This window comes from Leucopleurus acutus (genome assembly GCF_964270905.1).
Source record: "Leucopleurus acutus genome assembly, chromosome: 11".
In the NCBI taxonomy this organism is placed as follows: Eukaryota; Metazoa; Chordata; class Mammalia; order Artiodactyla; family Delphinidae; genus Leucopleurus; species Leucopleurus acutus.
This window is the reverse complement of record NC_139152.1, coordinates 55,591,192-55,612,695: the sequence shown is the minus strand read 5'-3', so window position 1 is coordinate 55,612,695 and position 21,504 is coordinate 55,591,192.

Here is a 21,504-nt window from a genome sequence, read left to right as displayed (position 1 = left end):
TGTATATGATTACTGTCTACTTAAGGGCTTGGTGATTATTAATTATGCCCAGTGTGAACTTAGCCCCTAATAGAGTTTGATTTTAATGAAATAAGCTGTGTTTCTTTCTCCTGGATGTCCTTTTTAGGACAGTATGCTAAAATTTCATTGAGGACAATGGGTAACTACCAGATCAGATCAAATAGGACACACATGTAAACTAACTGCTTGGAATGGTTTACTAGAAACACCTTTGACAGATAACCCAAGCTACACAGACTACAATGAACCAAGTTGAAGTGATGCCGACATGATTATGTTCCTTCCGGGTGCCATACAATTAAGAAAGTTGGTAGAGGCCAAATAGAAGTCTGAATGGCAGCTCAGAGTTCACCACAGGAAACTTTCCTTACTATCTAAAAACCTTACCCACACAGCTAGCCCTTCAGCTGAATGAGTCATATTGCCTGACCATTGTTTTGCATTAAACGGATCCTGCCTCGGCATTGTAAGGCACGGGCAGTTTCAGACAGCAATTTGTGTGATGGCCAGTTTGCTTCCACAAAGCACCCATTGTGCCTCTGCTGCGCACAGACACCACCAGGACTTGGTGTTTTGTGATATGAGTAGGCGGGGCTTCCCAAAGGCCTTTGTGGATTTCATCCTTGGAAGCTCCTCTCTGCTTTCCCACCATCCAGTTCTTTTCAATCACATGGTCATTAGTCTGTTCACCTGGGACTATCGTCTCTTGGTTTATCTCATAGTCCAAAATTACCTCTTTGTTCTCTGCCCCTTCTCCATTCTGACTTCCCCAGCAACACTCCGCGGCTCCATGTCTTATCCTACTGGGGACCTCATTGTTACGCAAATCCACAGGCAGGGAAACGTGTGGTGAGTGGAGGGGATTGGCGGTGGGGAGACTGGGGGACTCTGTCTTCTTTTCGTGCTGTTGATTTAGGGCTTCCCAGTGCAGGCTCCTAGGCCATCAGTAATGGGGCAGCCTTCTTTGTTGAGAAACATTTGGAAGAGCTGGCATCTTGGGGATCAGGAATCTACCCCCTGGCTCTCCCCTGGACCTGAGAGGAAGTGGTGCACCCACGGCCTCTCGTTGCCCCACTTTCAGGGCCCTTGGTGGTTTCCAGGATCAGGCACCCTCACAGCTGAGTTTGTGCTGTACTTCCACAGAGCTGGGAGTCTCCATCTTGGTTAGAAAGCATTCTTAGTGTTCCATTACTTAGGGACGCCGGGTATGAGAGGGGCTGTGAAATGTTCATTTGCCAACTTTAGGTCCTTAGGGATAAAATTTTATCTGTGTTCCACAGTACTCTGGGGTGATTGGATTCAATGTTTTTATTTGTTGGATTGTTTCCCAAATTCTTCCGTTTGCCCAGAAGAGTCAAAAGGCTGCTGAAGCACAATAGGAATTTAAACATCATCACTGAGCAGAAAACCAACATCCACGTGCTGGTGCCTCTTCACAAACGTTTCTCAGATACCAAAGGAAAAAGCGTGGTCTTAGTGTGTTTGAGTAAAGACTGGTATTCTGAAAAGGCAGTTAAGGAGGGAGAAGCTGTTGTCCTTGTGCACAGGGAGGAAACCGTGTTTGGTGGGGTCACTGTGGGCTCAGGGTGAAAGCTTCCCTCTGATTACAGGTCCCACTCTGGACGTTACCAGAGCCAGAGATGGCTGCATTTTGGGAAATGGCGGCATACCCCCAAGCACCCATGAGATGCTCTGTAATCCCCAAGCCCTTCAGCATTCATAGGAGGAGATTCCTTCTAGCAGATCCCTCCTGGATCATACCTAGGAGACTATGTTTCCTATTAAAATGTCTTGTCTGACAGCATATAATTAGAGTTAAGGGCATTGAATCTGCTCTTAACACAGGGAGAGCAGAACGAGCCTGAGTACCCGTGAGTAGACTGGAGTGGTGGACACAGCCCTCAGTGTGGTCCAGAGACCCGATTAGTCGCAACTCCCTCCAGGTCACCCGTACAAAACATCGACCTCCTCCCTCATCACTTTTCTCGAAAACGCTTCTCTCGCCCGGGCGTGCTTGTGCCGACTTGTTTGTTTACTGACTGTCTCCGCCATGTCAGAACAGAGGCTCTGCGAGGCAGGACTTTTGTCGGTTCTGCTCTCTGGAGGGTCCCCAGCACCCAGATCAGGGTCTGAGCGCGGGGCACTACATCAGCACATGGCGAGCATGTGAGCTCTTGAGGGAATGGACCGAGGCTCTGGCCCTGCTGCTCTTAGGATGTGTGACCAACGTCAGGCTAGTTCACTTCCTGGGCCTCCGTTTCTGGATGGATCCTGATTGAAATTAGCTAGCACGGGTGATCTGTACAGATATCTGCAGAGTGGGGGACTGAGGTCTTTCTTTACTCCAGACACGTGCCCTCAAAGGACCTCACACACTCTCTTCTCTCCCACCACCTGCCCCTACTACCCCGAGCCCTGCTCTGCCTGCTTCATTTCTCCTGAACCTTTGTGATTTTATTGAAACATCATCCTGTTGTTAATGGTCTCATACACTCTTTACTTCTTCACAGAACCTGTCATAATTATAATTCTTCTGTAGATTTAATATCTGTTTCTCCCTCTAGGCTGTCCCTCTCGGATTCGCTGCAGTTCTGCTCCTCATACATGGTAAGTGCCCAAAAAATACTTGTTAAGTGAATAAAGTAGTAAATTGGACTGGATAGCTTCCAAGGTTTCTTTCAGCTCTGGCATTTCTGCTGCCATAATCTTCACTGGTTGGCATGAAACTTGAAGACTGTGATATAACAATGTTTTCCAACCCAAGTCCTCTAAGAACATCTATGTTATTATTTACATTAACAAAGAACTTAAATCAGCATACTTTTTTACTTGCCCCAAATAAGAGGTAACTGTAAATACATATATGACTATTCAAATAGGTCATTCAACTTAAACAAATACGTTCTCAACTAAAACATGTTCACAAGTGTACCATGTAGAATCATCTTGCAAAACCCAGGTGGAGTGTGCTTCAGACATTGGGAAACACTGCATAGTAATGAATTTCCACTGCCTCACTCTGGTCCAACTTAGAGAAATAGTTGGAAATTCGAACTTGATCATTTTAACCTACCCACAGAGACCAGTTTAGAAGAAGTCAAGCCACGATGTTTAGGTTTCAAACAGGTTTCAGAGCGCCTGTCATTGTTTCCAGAGATGGAGGTATGAAAGCACGCTCACCCAGTCAGTCATTCCATGGGGCCGATGACTATGGCTCTCCACAGGGGATGCTGGGATGGCAGTACAGCCCTGTTCCTGTCCTGTCAGCCCACCCTGTCCAGGTAGCCATGGTCCACGCGGCTTCCCAGGGAGGGAAGCTATGGGAGTCATGGTTAAGGAGGCTTCTCGAGAGGTTACACACGGTGGATGGAACAAAAAGCGAAAGCTCAGTCAGGCTGATGGGAAAGAACAGCAGAAACTCTCAAAAGCAGATGCGGAACTGTGCTGTGGATTACCACACACCCTAAGAAGTCAGGAGGATCGATTCCTTCACTAGGACTAAGGGTTGTTCACTAAAAACTAAAATGAAAACCAATCAATTCTGTAAACATTTACTGAATGCTTCCTATCTGCTAGTCGTGTGGTCATGGCTGAGGTCATAATTATCAATAAAACTCATAGTTTCTTTTAGCAATTTAGGATCTAGGAAGGGAGATAGGAAGGTAAACAATCACACGGTAGAATATAAGCAGTAATGGAGCTATGTAGAAGGTGCAGTGGGGTGGCGGTCGGACACACTGCACTAAGGAGGTGAAGTTTGAGGTAATTTAGCCTTGAAGACTCTGCTCAGGTGTTGCCTCTTCCAGGAAGCCTTCCTTGATCTCTCCTCCCAGCCCCGACTCCCAGGCTGTGTTCTATGTCTCTTGCATAGCATAACGTTTACCACATCGTATTGTAACTTTCTATTTGCTTCCTTATCTCTTCCTCGAAGACACAGACTAAGTCTTATTCAGCATCATGTCCTCAGTGCTTAGCATGGTGCTGTCATATAGCAAGCATTCAGGAAGTATTTTTGGAATGGAATGATGGACAAAAAACAGTGGCTGTGAGGCTGGAGAAGGGAAATGGATTTGGGAGATATTGAGGAGGTAAAACTGATAAAACTCAGTGAACAACTGGTTGAGGAGGGATTGGTGCTGAGGAAATAGCCTAGGATGACTGTAGGGTTTTACATTTTCTACGGATTTGTAGTAAACCAGGACTCAGAAAAATAAACTTCAGTGGGATTCTAGTATCTCCTTTGGGCCAACAGAAATGCCTTGAAATTTGGACTTCATAGGAGCATACAACCTCACAATTTGAAAGGACCAGTGAGAGCGCATTGTCAACTTTGCGTGTTATACTGGCACCTTCTTTATAACACTGTTCCCATCTAGCGTATGCTTGACCACTTACAATTAAGGAAGACTACCTCCCGGAAAAGCCCCCTCTCTCTCCAAATAATCTTGCCTATCAGACAATTATTTATATTGATCTGAAATCTACCCTCCTGAAATTTGTCATATATTTTTCCTAGTTCCAAAACTTGGGGTTTAGAGTAATTGTGACCCATCTTCCATAGGACAGGTGGGTTACTTAGGAGGTATGTTGGGGGAGGGGAGACTTAAAGGTTCAAGCGGGAAGTTACATACACCCTGTGTGTGCACAGACCAGGGCCAGAACTTAGAGTCACACCCAACTGCAAAGAAGGTGGAAAATGCAGCCTTTATTTGGGGTAGCCATGCATCCAGCTAAAAACTGAGGGTTCCATACTGTGAATGGTGGGAGAATGGATATCAGGTGATGCAGCCACACATTAAATATTTGCAGACATCCATCATTTCCTTTTGTTTCCATCTCAGCTTCATCATCTCCTCCCACCTAATCTCTTCTCCAGTAAACAGCTTCGTTTTCCCACCTGTTCTCAAATGGCATGATTTTGTGTGCTTACAATAGTTAAAACTTTCTTCCAGTTGAATCCGCAATTATTCATAATGAGTCCTTGTTGAGTTCTTGGGGCCATGTTTTCTCGGCGTCATCCCCTTGCTTCTCTCTTTTATACTTTATTAGGGTTTTTAAAAATTATAAAAATAGGGGCTGGAAGAAATTGCTGCTGCAGGAGGCCTGGGTTTAGGAAGAGCAGCGTTAAGTACATCATGGAAATTTTATCCCATGAAACAAAAACCTTGGTCTGAGTTCCTGTTAAGAGGAATTCCACAGAGAAGAAATTCCTGGAGCATTTATTCAGAACAATGGTAACAGCCTCATTTTTATTGCAGAGGAAAGCCTTGGGTCATCCATTAAAAAAAGTCATACGGGCTTCCCTGGTGGCGCAGTGGTTGAGAGTCTGCCTGCCGATGCAGGGGACATGGGTTTGTGCCCCGGTCCGGGAAGGTCCCACATGCCGCGGAGCGGCTGGGCCCGTGAGCCATGGCCGCTGAGCCTGCGTGTCCGGAGCGTGTGCTCCGCAACGGGAGAGGCCGCAGCAGTGAGAGGCCCGCGTACCGCAAAAAAAAAAAAAAAAAAATGCCACAGAACTATGACATGGGAGTATCCCACTTCCTGGAAACAGTCAATAAAATCAATTTGCAGGAAAAATTAAATTCAAGGTGAAGAGTAGAGAGCGGCCATGATGGCAGAGTAGAAAGACCCTGAGCTCATCCCCTCTCACGAGCACACCAAAATCACACTTATCTGCAGAACCACCATGGATGAAAAAGATTGGAACCTACCAGAAAAGATCTCCTGCAACTAAAGACATAAAGAAGCAACCACAATGAGATGGGTAGGAGGGGCAGACTCGTGATATAATCAAATCCCATACCCACCCCCAAGGTGGGCAACCCACAAACTGGAGAATAATTATATTGCAGAGGTTCTCCCACAAGAATGAGAGTTCTGAGCCCCATGTCAGGCTCCCCGGCCTGGGGGTCCGGCACCAGGAAGATAAGCCCCCAGAGCATTTGGCTTTGAAGGCCAGTGGGCCTTAATTGCAGGAGCCCCATAAGACTGGGGGAAATAGAAACCTTGCTCTCAAAGGGCACACACAAAGCCTCATGCACACTAGGACACAGGGCAAAAGCAGCAATTTGATAGGAGCCTGGGCTAGACCTGCCTGCTGGTCTTGGAGATTCTCCTGGAGAGGCAGAGGAGTGGCTGCTGTTCACCATGGGGACATAGACACTGGTGGCAGACGTACTGGGGAACATTCAGCCCTGTGAACACTGCTGCTGCTGGCAGCTGGGATCTTGGCTCATTACTGAAACACTATCAAGGCATATAAAGAAAAAACAATTATATGGTTCTACCTCTGTATCACCACCTTCCCAAGTGAGCCAATGGTGATGGTTTGCTAGAGCTCTTCCCACAATTTTTCTATTTTCATCAGCAACAACAATAATACATATTATGTACACACACACACACACACACACACACACATCTTCCCCTTTTTTAGAAATAAAAATGGTATCACACCATTTATTCTACATTTTAACTAGGTCTTTCCACTTAACACATCAGGGATGTCTTTCCACGTATGTATATATTATATATAAGTTCATTTTAATTAACTACAAAATCTTCCATGGAATGAGTACAGCATAATTTATTCAGCCATTCCAGTTTGTTGTTTCATTTATTTGTCCATATAAAACAGACTGTGACAAGCATCCTTGTATGTATATCCTGGTCTGTGCTTTTATTTTTATAGGAATACTTTCTAAAAGCAAGATTGCGGGGTTAGAATATACGCTAAATACCGGCAAATTTTCCCCAGAATATATGCTAAATATTGGCAAATTTTCCCCACAACTCTTCCATTGTTAATTTCTCCCACATTTTTGCTAGCACCGGATATCATCAATACTTTTGCATTTTTGCCAGCTGATGGTTGAAAGTGGCATCACGTGGTTTTAGTTTGCATGCCTCTGACAACTTGTTCAATAGATCATCTTTTCCTATATATACTCCAACATTTTCTTTTTCTGAGATACATACCCCCAAAATGTCAGGCCATTTATTCAATAATAAGTTTGAAGTCTTACCCAAACCTAACTAAAAATAATACATTTTGATTGGTTTTAACATTTCAAATAATTTAGTAGACGCATGCCCTGGATAATACATTGTGCTTCCTCTCTACCCTGACAAAGTCTGCATTGTCAGCCAGAGACTGCAATGTGGATGGCTTCTGCCTGTGTGCCCCAGCTGAGACTGGGGAGTGCATCACCCCATCCCTCTGCTGCTCTGGGTGTGCAAGGGAGAGGGAAAAGCCCAGCCTAAATGTAGGTGTCTGCATTTGCTGTGGGAGGGTAGAGGTGGGGACTCAGAGTCCTCCAGGGGTAAGGAACTCCCCCAGCTTGCTTTTTCAGCTCCTGTCCAAAGCTTCGCCCAATTCCATCTGCTCCCCACCCCCCAAAACAAGACAGCCCATCGTGCCAGCCGATTTGGGATGAGTCATGCTGGCTCCACTTTCCCAAGAACGAACTCTGATCCCTGCACTCCCAGAAGCCTTTGAAAACCAGGGCTGGTAAACTGGGGTCCTCCAGGGCCCCATGCCTCCCCCTCCATGAAATGTCTTCATGCATCACTGGTTTTATGTTTTTAATAATTAGGAAAAAATTCTTCCTAAGTAAAGGTAGTTGGTACAGAAAAAAAGTGTCTAAGGGAGGTGGCCAGCCTCTTTAAATTTCACACCTCCTACCATAGCCCTCCACATCCGTTTTTCCCCTCTCCATGGTACACTCTTATATAACTTACTTACATATTATTTTTACTTAGTGTCACCTGTCTCCCTCTACTAGAATTTAAGTTTCATGACAGGAGGGATTTTTGCATGATTCATTTACTGTTGTGTCTCCGGTACTTAAATGGTGCCTTATCCAAGTAGGTGCTCGATAAACTGTTGTTGAATGAATAAGTAAGTGAGAAAGTGAACGGTGCATTCAGAGAGAAAGGGAAGAAAACTGAAGACCCTTGTTGCCGAGGATGTTGAAATTCCTAACCATGGCTCGTTCCTAACCTCACTTTCTATGACAGAAACTCTTCTATGATAGAAACTCTTGCAAGAGAGTGGGTGAAATGGCTTCCCAACCATGTGGTTATATTTCCTTTAAATAGAACTGTTTGCAAAGCAGTTGACATGAAATGAGGCTCTGGTGATTTTCTATTTTCCATTTACCCATATTATTTATGGTTGAGTCCTGCCCACTTGAGATCAGGCTTAGAGCGGCATAGACTGAGAAGGCATATTTGAGGGTTAGATATGGGCAACCATGAGTGTAGGCAGCCTTCATATGGTAAAAAAATCTTTTGAGATTCTTTGGAACAGGTGAGAAAGAATTCTCTTCATAGAAATCAGGTCCCTCTAATACTTTACAACCATGGTAATTTTCAAAATTCTGGTGATAGTTTCACGCAAATTACAAGCTACAGTGGATGATGGAATCCCAGCTTTTCATCCGTATATCATGAATGGGACCCTACCTTCAAGCTCCCTAGTTGCAGTGATTGGTGTAGAATTGAGAAATGGGCCCATGATTTAAGAAGGTCCAGTCAGACAGAATCCCAGGACTTGCTTCCTGGGAAGAGTTTCTCTTTCCTTTGAGTATTAAGCTTGAAAGGCTATAGGCTGAACCACTGCATCCACGTTGCCACCATGAGGACAGAGCTTGGCTGAGAACAAGCCAATACTTTAATCTCTCAGTTTCTGGGAATCCGTGTTCCTCTGAGTTTCTTTCTACCTTGTTTGAATGCTGCTTCTCAGTCTTTCAAGTGAGTTTCTATCTGAAAACTACAAATTAGAGGACCCCAGGACTTGGTTTGGGGGTTCTTCTAAACTGTATTGGAGATTGCTATTAGATATATCCAATTCAACCCCATGGCTTTAAGTACTATCTGTGTGCTGATGACTCCACTAATGTCTCCAGCTTGACCTGTCCCCTGGCTTCCGTACTCACCCATCCAACTCTGTACCTGACATTTCCATGTAAGGCATCTACAACATAATATGTCAGAAACAGAAATTTTGTTTCACCTTCTAAAATCCATCCAACCTCTAGTCTTCAGCAACTTGGAAATACAAGATAGAATAATGTCATGGTTAAGCACACAAATTCTGGAATGAGTAGAGCCTGGGTTCAAACATAGGCTGAAATTTAAAAGCTTAATCTCTCTTCCTCCCTTCCCTTATCTGTATAATAGGGGTGATGGTAATAGTATCTATTTTGTAGTGTTGTTTGTAAGAATTAAATGAGGTAATATGTGTAAAGTGGTTAGAGCTGTGACTGGGGCATAATAAAACAATAAAGCATGAATTATTATTATGATAAGATAAATTAGCACATACTGAACTGCTAAAGCCAACAATCTAGGTTTATCTTTGATTTATTCTCTTCTCCCATACCCAAACCAAATTCACCAGCATGTCCTTTCAGTTCTGTCTCCCAAATACATCCGCAATCCTTCTGCTTCTCCTTCCCCTATTGGTATACACTGGCGTCTCTGCAAAAGCCTCACATCTTACTGGTCTCAATGTCTCCACCCACTTCCTGCCCCTGAATCTAGCCCCAACATAGCTTCCAGAGAGAACTTAAAAACTGTAAGTCGAAGCATATCCCTTCCTGTTTGATACTTTCTAGTGGCTTCCCTTGCACTGACAATAAACCTTATTATCTGGTGTAGAAAGTCCTACGTGAACTCATTGACCTCATCTCTTTGCTGATCCTTCTGTTTCTGAAACATCCAAGTTCACTGTCTGGGGCCTTTGCACTTGCTACTTCCTCTCCCTGGAATGTTCTTCTCCAGTCCTTTGCACAGCCGACTCCTCTCATTCAGGTCTTAGCTCAAGTGTCCCTTCCTTCCAGATGACATGCCTGACCATCCTCATGAGAACAGAGGTCTTCTCCAAATAGTTTGTGAGCTTACCCATCTATCTCATATTCTTACTCCCATCCCTAGCCTTGTTAGATTCCTCCCCTGGATTCTTCTTGCTGCCACAATACCTGCCAAATACAATATGTCACTTATCACAGCAGACTGCAACCTTTGACTCCCTTGTCTAACTCTCTCACCGAATCAAAACTCATTAAGAGGAGGGGTTATGCCTCATTGTTCTTGGTTCTGCCAACCTTTAATGAGAGCCCAGCACATAGTAGGGGCTCAAAAATCACAGGGCTGAATTAATGAGGCATTTTCCATTACATGTAGCAAAGGTTTTGACAAGTTTGTCAGAATGAAAGAGGCATGATCAGTTCTTTGAGGATAAAAGTAATGAGATGTTTTGAGAAAAACGATTCTTGCTGTTAAACTGGTTAATTTGCGGCAGAAGAGTGCATTGAGGCACACGATGTAGGTTTGCTTTTTCTCTATTTTTCTAGTAGATGTTGGATCTTATAGACAGCGATCAGTTTCCTTTAGTCACTTGTAATTTTCCACCCAACAATTTTAAATGAGGTTACAGAAGAATGTTTTATTAGTTTCAGAACAGTTTTTTTTAAAGGTCTGGATCCATTCTGGGAAAGACTGAGTTTATCGCTTAATTCTAGCAGTTTCTGTTCTTAAAGCGTGAAACAGGTCTGTTGATTGATGGTGCTTAATCTGTTTTATGGCTTTTCTACTTCCCCCACAACCATGCTTTCTAAATTCTGAAATACCATATGATCTTCAGAAATATACTGTCTATGACCACCTGGTTAAATGTATGGTCTAACATGAGGTTTTCAGTACTTCAATCTCCAGCTGGGTAACAATAGAGACGTATATCATCATAGAATGTAATGGCTTACAGAGCACCCTGAGTACACTATTTTGTTAACCTTGAAAATAACAATAACCCCATGGGATAGCACAAGCATCTTCCAAATTGTTAGTCTGATGTTCAAAGAGTCCATCATCAGGCCCTCAACTATCACCAGTCCTCACTCAAATCCAGCATGTAGTAGGTACTCAGTAAGCATCTGTTGACTAAGTGACTGAATGAGTTTACAAATCCATCTCTCACTAGTCCTTGAAATGTATCCTTCCCTTGAAGGCTAGTCCATTTTTTAAAAAGCCCCCCCTGTATGGCAAACTTATTCTGCTTTCATGATCTTGTATATGCTGCTTTGTCCAGCTGCAATGCCCTCTTTATTCTTCCATTTCCCACCCAATTCTATATTTTTTTCATGATCCCCTTGGGTCTACGGATTCTTCTGTGGCCACAGTAGCCCACAATGACTATTTCCTATCAGTTAGTTTCCCAGTGTTATCAATGATTGGCTATAAATATATACTGAACTTTCATATGTACCTGATTTCATTGATATGGCAGTTGACCCTTGAACAACATAGGGGTGGGGGTGGGGTTAAGGGTGCTGACCCTCCTGCAGAATGGAAAATCCCCCTATTATATTGTAGTTGGCCCTCCAAATTTGCTGTATCTCCGTAACCACAGTTCCTTGGTATATGCAGTTTCACATCTGCAGATTCAACCAAGTGTGGGATCCTGTAGTACTTCAGTATTTACTACTGAAAAAAAACCACATGTAAGCAGACTCATGCAATTCAAACCGGTGTTGGTCAAAGGTCAACTGTATTTCCAATTCTGCTGATTGAATCTAATATCACTTTCCAAGTGTTTCCATAAATTTGATCACTTAAAAATTTTATTTAGCCAACAAAGATTGATTTGTTTTACTTGTTATGTGTCAGGGTCTGTTTTAAAGGTTAAATAGATGAAAATATCATTCTAGTTGGGGGGACATGAACAATAAACAAATAAAGAAGTAAATATAAAGGCAACCTATCGAATGGGAGAAAATATTTGCAAGGCATATATCTGATAAGAGGTTAATTTCCAAAATATATAAAGAACTCACACAACTCAACAGCAAAAAAACCCAAATAATTTGATTAAAAAATGGGCAAAGAACTTGAATAGATGTTTCTCCAAAGAAGACATACAAATGGGCAATAGATACTTGAAAAGGTGCTCGACATTGCCAATCATCAGGAAATGCAAATCAAAATCACAGTGAGATATCACCTTATACCTGTTAGGATGGCTATTGTCAACAAAACAAAACAAAACAAAACGAAACAAGAGATAACAAGTGCTGGTGAGGATGTGGAGAAATTGGAAGGTTTGTACCCTTTTGGTGGGAGTGCAAAATGGTGTAGTCACTTTGGAAAACAGTATGGAAATTCCTCAAAAAATTAAAAATAGAACTACCATATGATGCAGTCATCCCATTTCTGGGTATGTATTCCAAAGAACTTAAATCAGGATCTCAAACGGGTGGCACTCTTATGTTCACTGCAGCATTATTAATCATAGCCAAGATATGGAAACAATATGTGTCCATTGATAGACGAATGTATAAAGGAAATGTGGTATATATATATACAATGGAACATTATTCATCCATGAGAAAGAAGGAAATACTGTCATATGCAACCTCATGGATGATCCGGAGGACACCACGCTGAATGAAACAAGCCAGTCACAGAAGAACAAATACTGCGTGATTCCACTTATCTGAAATGTCTAAAAATAGCCCAGCTCTTAGAAGTGGAAAGTAGAGTGGTGGTTTCCGGGGGTTGAGTGGGGAGGGGGAATAAGGAGTTGCTATTCCATGGGTGTAAAGTTTCAGTTACACAAGGTGAATTAATTCTAGAGATCTGTACAACAGTGTGCCTAAGGTTAACAATACTATATTGTACACTAAACATTTGTTGAGGGTAGATCTCATGTTAAATATTCTTACCAGAAAAAAATAATGTCAGATGATGACAAGCATTAAAAAGAGCAATCAAGCTGGGAGGGGGTTTAGGGCCAGGGGTCAGGGCAGGGGATGGTTCACTCTTTAAAGGTTATGGTCAGGAAAAGGCTCACTGATGAGGTAGCATTTTTGCACAGATCTGAAGCATCCTCACGATGACTGAGAAGTAGCAAAGGTAGTATTATTTTTGTTAGTAATTTTGTTTTAATTTTTATTTTTTAATTATAGTTGATTTACAGTGCTGTGTTAATTTTAGGTGAGCAAAGGTCTTACTGATTTTGTGTTTTCTGTGGCTATAGAAACTGGGGCTTGGGGATGTTAAATGTTTTCAGTAATATCACATAGTTACTAGGAAACAGACGAAAACCATCACCTACAAAGTTCTACACTTCTCTGAGCTGCCTTTTGTGCCTTACTTTCTCTCATCTCAGTTATATGATGACTTTTAATAAACAGCAGAAACAATTTCTTAACTGTTGAAAACCATGTTCTCTTGACCGACCGAACTATTTTTTTAAATACATGCAATGAATGTGTTTTCTGAATCAAAAATTGGGCAACAAATTCAGAAACATTTCTAAAGTACTTACAGGGACAATGGACCACGTAATTGAAGTTGACATCAAATCAAGAATATGTGGCCACCATAATAATGCAGATCCTTTGGACCTGACAGAAAGCATTGAACACAAACTAGGGTGTACCTTGCTCCTAAAGAAAAAACAAATATGTGACTAAAACCAGAATTTCTCACTCTGTTCCATGGAATATTAGCATTTCCTCAATATAGTAGTAGTTTTTTTTTAACTTACAAAAGTGTTTTCTTATTTAACAAGTTTGGGAAAGTGATGTAAACTATATTTTCTACCTCGGGAATTATATTACACATTGGAATATTAAAGGCTTGGAGAAGTTCTGCTTTAAAATAAATCTTTAACTTTGTTTAACCTGTTTTCAGAAGTTGTTTGACCAAGAACATGTTAGCTTTATCACTTAGCAACATCTGTGTCTTTCTTTCACAGAAAATAATTTTGGAAACACTGGTCCACACAAGTGATAATCTTTTTTTTTTTTTTTTTTTTTTGCGGTACGCGGGCCTCTCGCTGCCGTGGCCTCTCCCGTTGAGGAGCACAGGCTCCGGACGCGCAGGCTCAGCGGCCATGGCTCACGGGCCCAGCCGCTCTGCGGCATGTGGGATCTTCCCGGACCGGGGCACGAACCCATGTCCCCTGCATCGGCAGGCGGACTCTCAACCACTGTGCCACCAGGGAAGCCCACAAATGATAATCTTTAGATGAAGCAGAGCTAGAAAAGATTTAGTATTTCTGACCTAACTCTAGATGTCACTCAAGGAAAATACGATAAGGATTAAAATTGCCTTGCCTTGCTTCTTGAAATAAGAGATGGAAGCCAATTTGTTCCTCCGGTTACATTACATTAGGATTGTGCAGTACATACTTCAAACTCTCCCCTCTCTGGGTCTTTTTCCTCAGCATATAAATGTGTAGAAAACTCTCTTCTTACAGAAAGAAACCTTGCCTCAAGTTCACCTTCAGTCTCTAGCCCCAGCCTTATTGTTCTTCTTCCATTTAGAGCTAACATTCCTGCAAGAGCAGTCTATGCCTCTGCTTCCTCAATAGCCATTTACCACTCACACTACTACAGATCACCCATCCATCCGTCCATCCATCCATTCATCCAACAAATAGTTATTTATGTCAGGCACAGTTCTGGGCACAGGGAACAAAACAAAGTGTCTACCCCCATGGGACTTACATTATTCTAATGGCAAATAGGCAACATATAAACAAACACAAGTATATAATAAGCTAAATGATCGACCTATAGAGTAAAAATAAAGCAAGGTAAAAAGGATAAGGAGTGGGGAAAGATGAGGAGAGAGTTGGTCAATGTCTTTGCCACAACGAATGGTTCAGTCAACACAGGACCAATGGAATTAACCTGACCATGGAGATTTATTAAGAGGGAGCCCAGTCATTTTGAGGTTTATAAATTTGGATCAATAATTGAAAGAAGGAGTACTATCTCTTCCTGATATGAATGAGAAAGATTGTAACACCAGTTACTATTGTGGGCCTCTCATTACCAGTAAGAAATTTAGCCTAAGAATGAAGCCAGTCCAAGGAGGCCAAAGTTTAGAGGATCACCAAGAAGTGGAGCTGTATTTTAAATTAAACTGTGCCCCAAAGCTTCCCTATGTTTTAGTCAGGTGGAATAATTAATCATTGTTTTAGGCCAAATTGAATAGAATTTTTTGTTATTTGTAACCCAAATCCTCCTAACTCTAGAGTTTAGATTTCCACCCACACAGACATGGGGTCTGTGGGCCTAGGTACAATTGTTGGGATTCTGAGTTGTTCCTAGAGCTTCCTTTGTTGTTCCTATTTCCACATCATTGCCCTCTTTTTCTGACAGTTATGGCATCCCATCAATGTCCAGGTGCTGGGATCAGGTTTCAGAGGTTCTCTAGCTGCCCAGGCTTAGGTGCTGGGGTGCTGTGTACCCATGGATCCTGGGCTACATAAGTCCAGGGAGAGAGCTTTTAAAGTCTGAATGGGCTGTGAGAGCTGGCTGGGGGCCACTGAAGCGTACTTGGGCAAGTTTTCCCAGAATCCTCTGGAGCAGTGAATGATCAGGATTCCCAACCAGGCACTTGCTTCCTGTATAAGCACCATCAGCTGTCCACACCGGATCTTCTCGGCCAGCATCTTCCTTGTCTGGATAGCCAGGGAGAACTTTGCTAAAGCACAAACACTATCATGACATCCACCTCCGTCACCCTTCAAAACATGGCTTTTCATTGTCCCTATCATAGAGAGCAAAAGCTCCATGAACTGATGTCTGGCAGGACTGGCACTAGGGTGAGGCCAGTGGGGCACCTGGTGTGCACACGTTAAGCAGGCGCTCACTGTCAGCATTGTGCAAATGGAACTTACCTGATGCTGATAGTGAGAGGCTCCTTACGTTTTACGCTCTAGTCACCTAACTCTCCTCACCTTCAGTCCGGCCCCGGCTTCCAGGGTACTATGTGTCCTCATTCAACCTCATCTTGCAACACCCTTACCCTAACTGTCCTTCCTCTTTGAAATCTAGACCCCTAGTCTTTTCATTTCCTCTTGTTGGAAACATGTGCAAGGGTCAGAGTGGAAACATGGAACATGGGCTTCATCTGATCGGAATGGATACCCAACCCCTCAGAATGGATGGTGGCTTGAAAACAGGTGGCAGGATGCTATGGGTGTGTGCAAGCTTCGGCCCTGCGAGCCTGCACATTCTGTTCCCTCCCTGTGGAACATGTTTTTTCCCCCACTTTGAACATTGAAAAAAAAAAGTCCTTCCATGGTGCATATTATGGGCTGGACACTATTTTGAACACCTTACAAATATTAACCTATATAATCCACATAATAATACCATTATTATAAGTGGTTTAGGTGAAGTACACCAGTTCACACAGCGGCCGACCAGCGTTTCGTATTAGCATCTCGGCATTCCAGCTCCAGGGTCCGTGCTCGTAGGCACCATACAGCCTTCGCAACAACTCCCAGTTTAATCAGATTTGTTTGTTATATGCTCTCAAACAGCTGTTCTCTTTCCTTCCTAGAATTTTATTATCAATCAATCAATCACCCATCTAACTAATCATCTAACATTTCCCTACCCACATTAGAATTAATCTCCAAAATGCAGGAACTTTTGCCTGACTCGTTCATACTACATCCCCAGCACGCTGAGTCAGACCTAGCACTAGGAGGTATTCTGTAAATACTAGTTAAATATCGACTGAATTACATTCAGTAGTACATTTGATGACTATCTCAACTCTCTCTCCCCAGACTGTAAGGTCCTTGACAGCAGGAACTTTGCTCATGGTTGTATCATCAGCCTGGGCACGGTGCCTGGGACATGGTAGGCTCTCAACATTTGGGTGCTTAATTAATGAACCCAAAATATGGGAGGATTTCCTGGGATGGGGGCTCCTCTGTTACCCCTTGTTCTCCTTCTGGAGTAGGCATCTTCTGACTTCCTGAAACTCAGAGGATGTTAAAGTCCAAATAATGGCTGAAAGAATGCAATTTGCCTCCCACAGAGTCACTGGGATTGTGGGGCTGGTCTTGATTTTTCTAGATTTGGTGATTTGAGCACATGCTTGACAAAGGTATTTTCTTACCTCTGAGATGCTCTTGATGACCCATGTTTCTCCTTCTCCCATGACATTGGTGGCCTCTACTGGAGCAGCTTTTCAGGGATTTTTTTTTTTCTTAAATGGTGGCAGGAGCCAGGATGCTGCCGAGATGCTGAGAAAGAGTAGACCAGACTGTTAACCTTCTAGATAAGGCCTCGGTCCTTCAAGAAGTTGTGTTACTAGAAAGGCCAAAACAGAAATATAAAGGATGAAAAGGGAAATCTGCATAATTTCACAAGTAACTAGGTATTTTTATTTGTTCTCAGGGCTTCTAAGTCAAAATTTCCAGCACCTAACCTTGTACTCTATCAATATCTTAGCTGAGTAGGATGTGACCCATGAATTCCACCACTGTGTCCTCAAATACAAAACCTAAGAAATATAGATATTCCCAAAGAAGAATTTCTCTCCCCTTAATTGTAATAACAGCAACGCACAAAGGCATAACCGTAGAAAACGTTCCAAATTTATACGAAGGAATTGAATATGTAAATAAATATGTTCCAGTCAAAATAGAGGTATTTAATTGATCTTAGGTTGATGACCAATTTTGCAAATACCAAAGTAATAGGCAACACCATTAAGAATAGACCAGTGTGTCTTATTATATCAAATTAAAAAAAATCATATGTGAAGAACAACCTTTAGCACATTTAAAAGATAAAACCATGTTGGAAAAAGATTCTTTTAAAAATTATGACAAAGGTTTAATATCTTTAATGCTTAAATAGATCTTATCAATAAGTAGGTATAAAAAGTGGTGTAGATAAATGACATGAGAATTTTCTTTTTGAAAAATGTAAGTAGGGATGTCTACCAGTTTTTATGATCACAAAATTCTGTGTAACAAACATCCAGCAAATCTCAGCGTCAGATATAAGCAGTCTTTTGGCTCTCAACTCTGCGTGCCATTGGGGTCCATTTGCCAAGGTTTGACTTATCTGGATGGCATTGCTTATCTTGGCTTGGCTCTGCTTCCAGTTGTGCTCTCCTCCTTTGAGGATCTAAGGTGGTGGGTGTAAAAATGTAAGGTCTCTTAAGATCTAAGCTCAGAACTGCCAAATTGGCATGTCCTCCTTATTGGATTGGCCAACGCAAGTCAAATTCAGAGACAAGTGGCAAGGACATATTTCTGCCCCTTTAGTGGGAGGAATTGTAAAGTCCCATGACAAAGGGTGTCGATGAAAGGTAGGGTGAAGAATTAGGGCCAGTAACATAATCAACAATAGGAAGTAATAGCTTGGAAGCTGCTTCTGAGAAGTAAACTGTGAACTTGGAGTTGGGTCAGTGGCTTGTCTCCATTTGCAAGGGCTGCAGGAGCAGTGGGCTGGAGGAGACCACTACAGAACAGAGATGGCATGAGGGTTTTACATTTTGAGTCAAATTTGACGTGGATACAAAGCATCAACTTACTAGAAGGTTAAAAACAGCTTGAATGCAACATTGCTTTGAAGTTATTGGAATATCAGTGAGAATTTGCTGTGAGGCCATCAAGAATATTCTTGATCAGGTGAATTACGGGTAGTGTAGGTTAATTTTCCAGATCTTTTCCTCATGTGAAAACAGTAGTAACTCCTAAAGGAAAAGGACATAGTTCTATTTTGACAGAGTTTTGTAGCCTGCATTACTTTGTATAATTGGGGAATTTTCATTGGGTCATCAGACCATGGGCTGCTGATGTGACTGAAACCTTCCTCAATTGAGAAAACAACAAAGACCAGTTCATTAATGAAGAGGACAGAAGGAATCATTTCACTGAGCTTTGATTTTTGAAGTTCTGTGTGAGGATGAATATGTTCTGTGATAATTCTGTATAACAGATAACCCCCAAATCTCAGTGTCTTAAGACAGTGCCTTGTTCCTGGGTATCTGGGTCAGCTGGGGCTGTTCTGGTGCAGCCTTCAGGCTGTTGGTCTAGATTCAGGTATACTCTACACATCTTTCATTCTGTAACCTAGGGCACGTCCTTCTCATGCAGATGGCAGAAGTGCAAGAGGCCAAGCCAAATCATGCAAGCATATTGTAAGCTTCTGTTTTCGTAACATCTGTTAAGATTCCGTTAGCCAAATTCAGTTAGTTGGCCAATGCCAATGTCACTGGGGTGGGAGAATAAACTCTGTCTAATCTAGTGGTTGTGATATGGCAAAGAGGCATGGATGAGTAGTTCTAATATAAAGATAAAGTGAAGAATTGAAGCAATAATCTAATCTACTTTAAGGGCCTCACTGAGTTTATATCCACTCAACTAGAGTTTATGTCCACTCACTTCCATATTATCTGATGGGACTGACCTGCGATGTGTACACCTTTGGTGACTTGGGTGATAGTTTTGACTCCGATTTACTGTGCTAGCACCATCTGTGAACCTTGCCAAGGTTGTCCTGCCTGACATAAGTGTGCCAGAGCTGTCCAGCCAGCTTGTGATCTTGGGAAAGGCATTCTTAGAGCAGGGAGCCAGAAAACTATTGTCTTACCAGGACTGTGACCCTGTCATCATTCTCAAGTGAGGAACCCGGGCCCCAGGTAAGAAGACATTCTCAAATTTAGAACTGAGACCAGTTTTTTTGGAATAAATCAATAAGAGTCTTTTGATGTGGGTCACCTTAACCCTAAATATCACCCAGTAGTATTTGTAGGGATAAAAAGAACAGGAGTTATTGCTGTGTTAATGTAATGATGCTTTCTCTTGCTCCGTCCTCTCCTGATGTACCAGTTTGCTTTGAGGAGTTCAGGTGTCCATGAGTCTTGATCTCTTGGAGACCTGAAATTTCACGCACATTTAAGAGAGGTGAGGTTGGGGAGAGACAAGTGATGCAAGTTCCGTCACGCTCTGCCTCCTGAAGCATCTTGTGAACTGGTGAAGCGACCGGGCAAGTATTTATATATTTAGATACCATCTACTAGCCTCATGATGACCCCCCTACTCTGGAAATTCTGGATTTCATTAGACAACAGTCATCTCTGAGCCAAATGAGAGGAACAGTTTTGAATACTCTGAGGCAGTGTTCCTGCCTCATTTCAATCCAGGAAATCTGAGTCATACTCCACTTCTGACTGTCTAGGTGTTTAGTTTCAAACAGGACTCGATTGATTAGCTAATTCAAGCTCTCTGATATCAGTTCTTTGTCCTGGTTGTTTGTTCATTTTTAATACACTATTTGTTTATTCAACATATATTTATTGAGTGCTTATTGCATGCTAGGTGCTGTTCTCATACCGGGGAACAGCCATGAAAAGAGGCTACACCCCTGCCTTTAAGGTTCTTACAATCTAACGGGGAAGCAGAAAGCAAAGAGCCATACAACAGCAATGACAACAGAACCGATAATTTCAGAATGTGGCAAGTGCTATGAAGGAAATTACTGGGGTAATAGGATAAAAAAACGATTAGCTGGGGTGGGTGGGTGAGTATGTGGAGGGTTATTTTAGCTAGGGTGCTCAGGGCAGATTTCTGAGATGAAATGACATTGATATTTAAGCTGAGACTTGAAAGATCAAAGTTGAGACAGCTATGTGAGTTGCTGGAGAAAGAGCATCTGAGGCAGAGGAAACAGCAACTGCAAAGACCCTCAAGTGGGAAAGACCTTGGAGTATTCAAGAAACAGAAAAGGAGTCAGTGTAGCCCTAGCACAATAAGCAGTGAGAATGGGACAAGATAGGGTAGGAGAAGCACGCAGGAACTAGATGATGTAGGACTAGGAGGACAGGGCAAGGAGTTTGAATTTTATTCTGAGAGTAAAAGGACATCTTTCTATTAATATCTTCATATTTTTACTATAAAATCTTGAAACTTACAAAAAAGTAGAGAGGCTATTATTTAAAAAAAAAAACAAATAAAACAGACAGACCCTAATATACTCAGCATTCAGCTTAAAAAATTCCTAACATCTGGCAATCTTGATTCACCTGTACCTCCTACTGCTCCAGCCCAGATTACTTTAAAGAAAATTCCAAGTTTTATCCATAAATACTTCAGAATGTCTAAGAAATAAAGACTAAAAAAACCCATCACCATTGAAATATTGTCATGACACGTGAGTTGACATAATTTATTAATATAAAATTAAACATCTCACAAATATCTTTTTTATAGTTGGTTTGGTTGAATCAGAATACAAAACAAATGGGTAGATATATTTCTTAGATCTATAACAGTACCCACATCCTTCTCTTTCCCTCTCTCTCTCAGTCTTAATATTTATTGGTTGGAGAAACCAGATTACTTGTCCTATAAGATTTTCCAACTTTGCATTTTGCTGTTGGTATCCCCACAGTGACACTTAACATGCCCCTCTCATCCATAGAATTTCCTGTAAATTGGTTATTAGATGCAGAGGCATGGTCAGGTTCAGTTTTGATTTTTTGGCAAGAATTCTTCACAGTGGTGCTATGCATTGCCTATTGCATCACTTCAGACAGTACATAATGCCTGTTTCTCTTTTCTTGATGTTAAGATAGATCAGTGGTTTCAGATGTTGTCAGCCAGATAAAATCATTATAATCAGGGGAGTGGCAAGCCATGATTTATATGGTAAA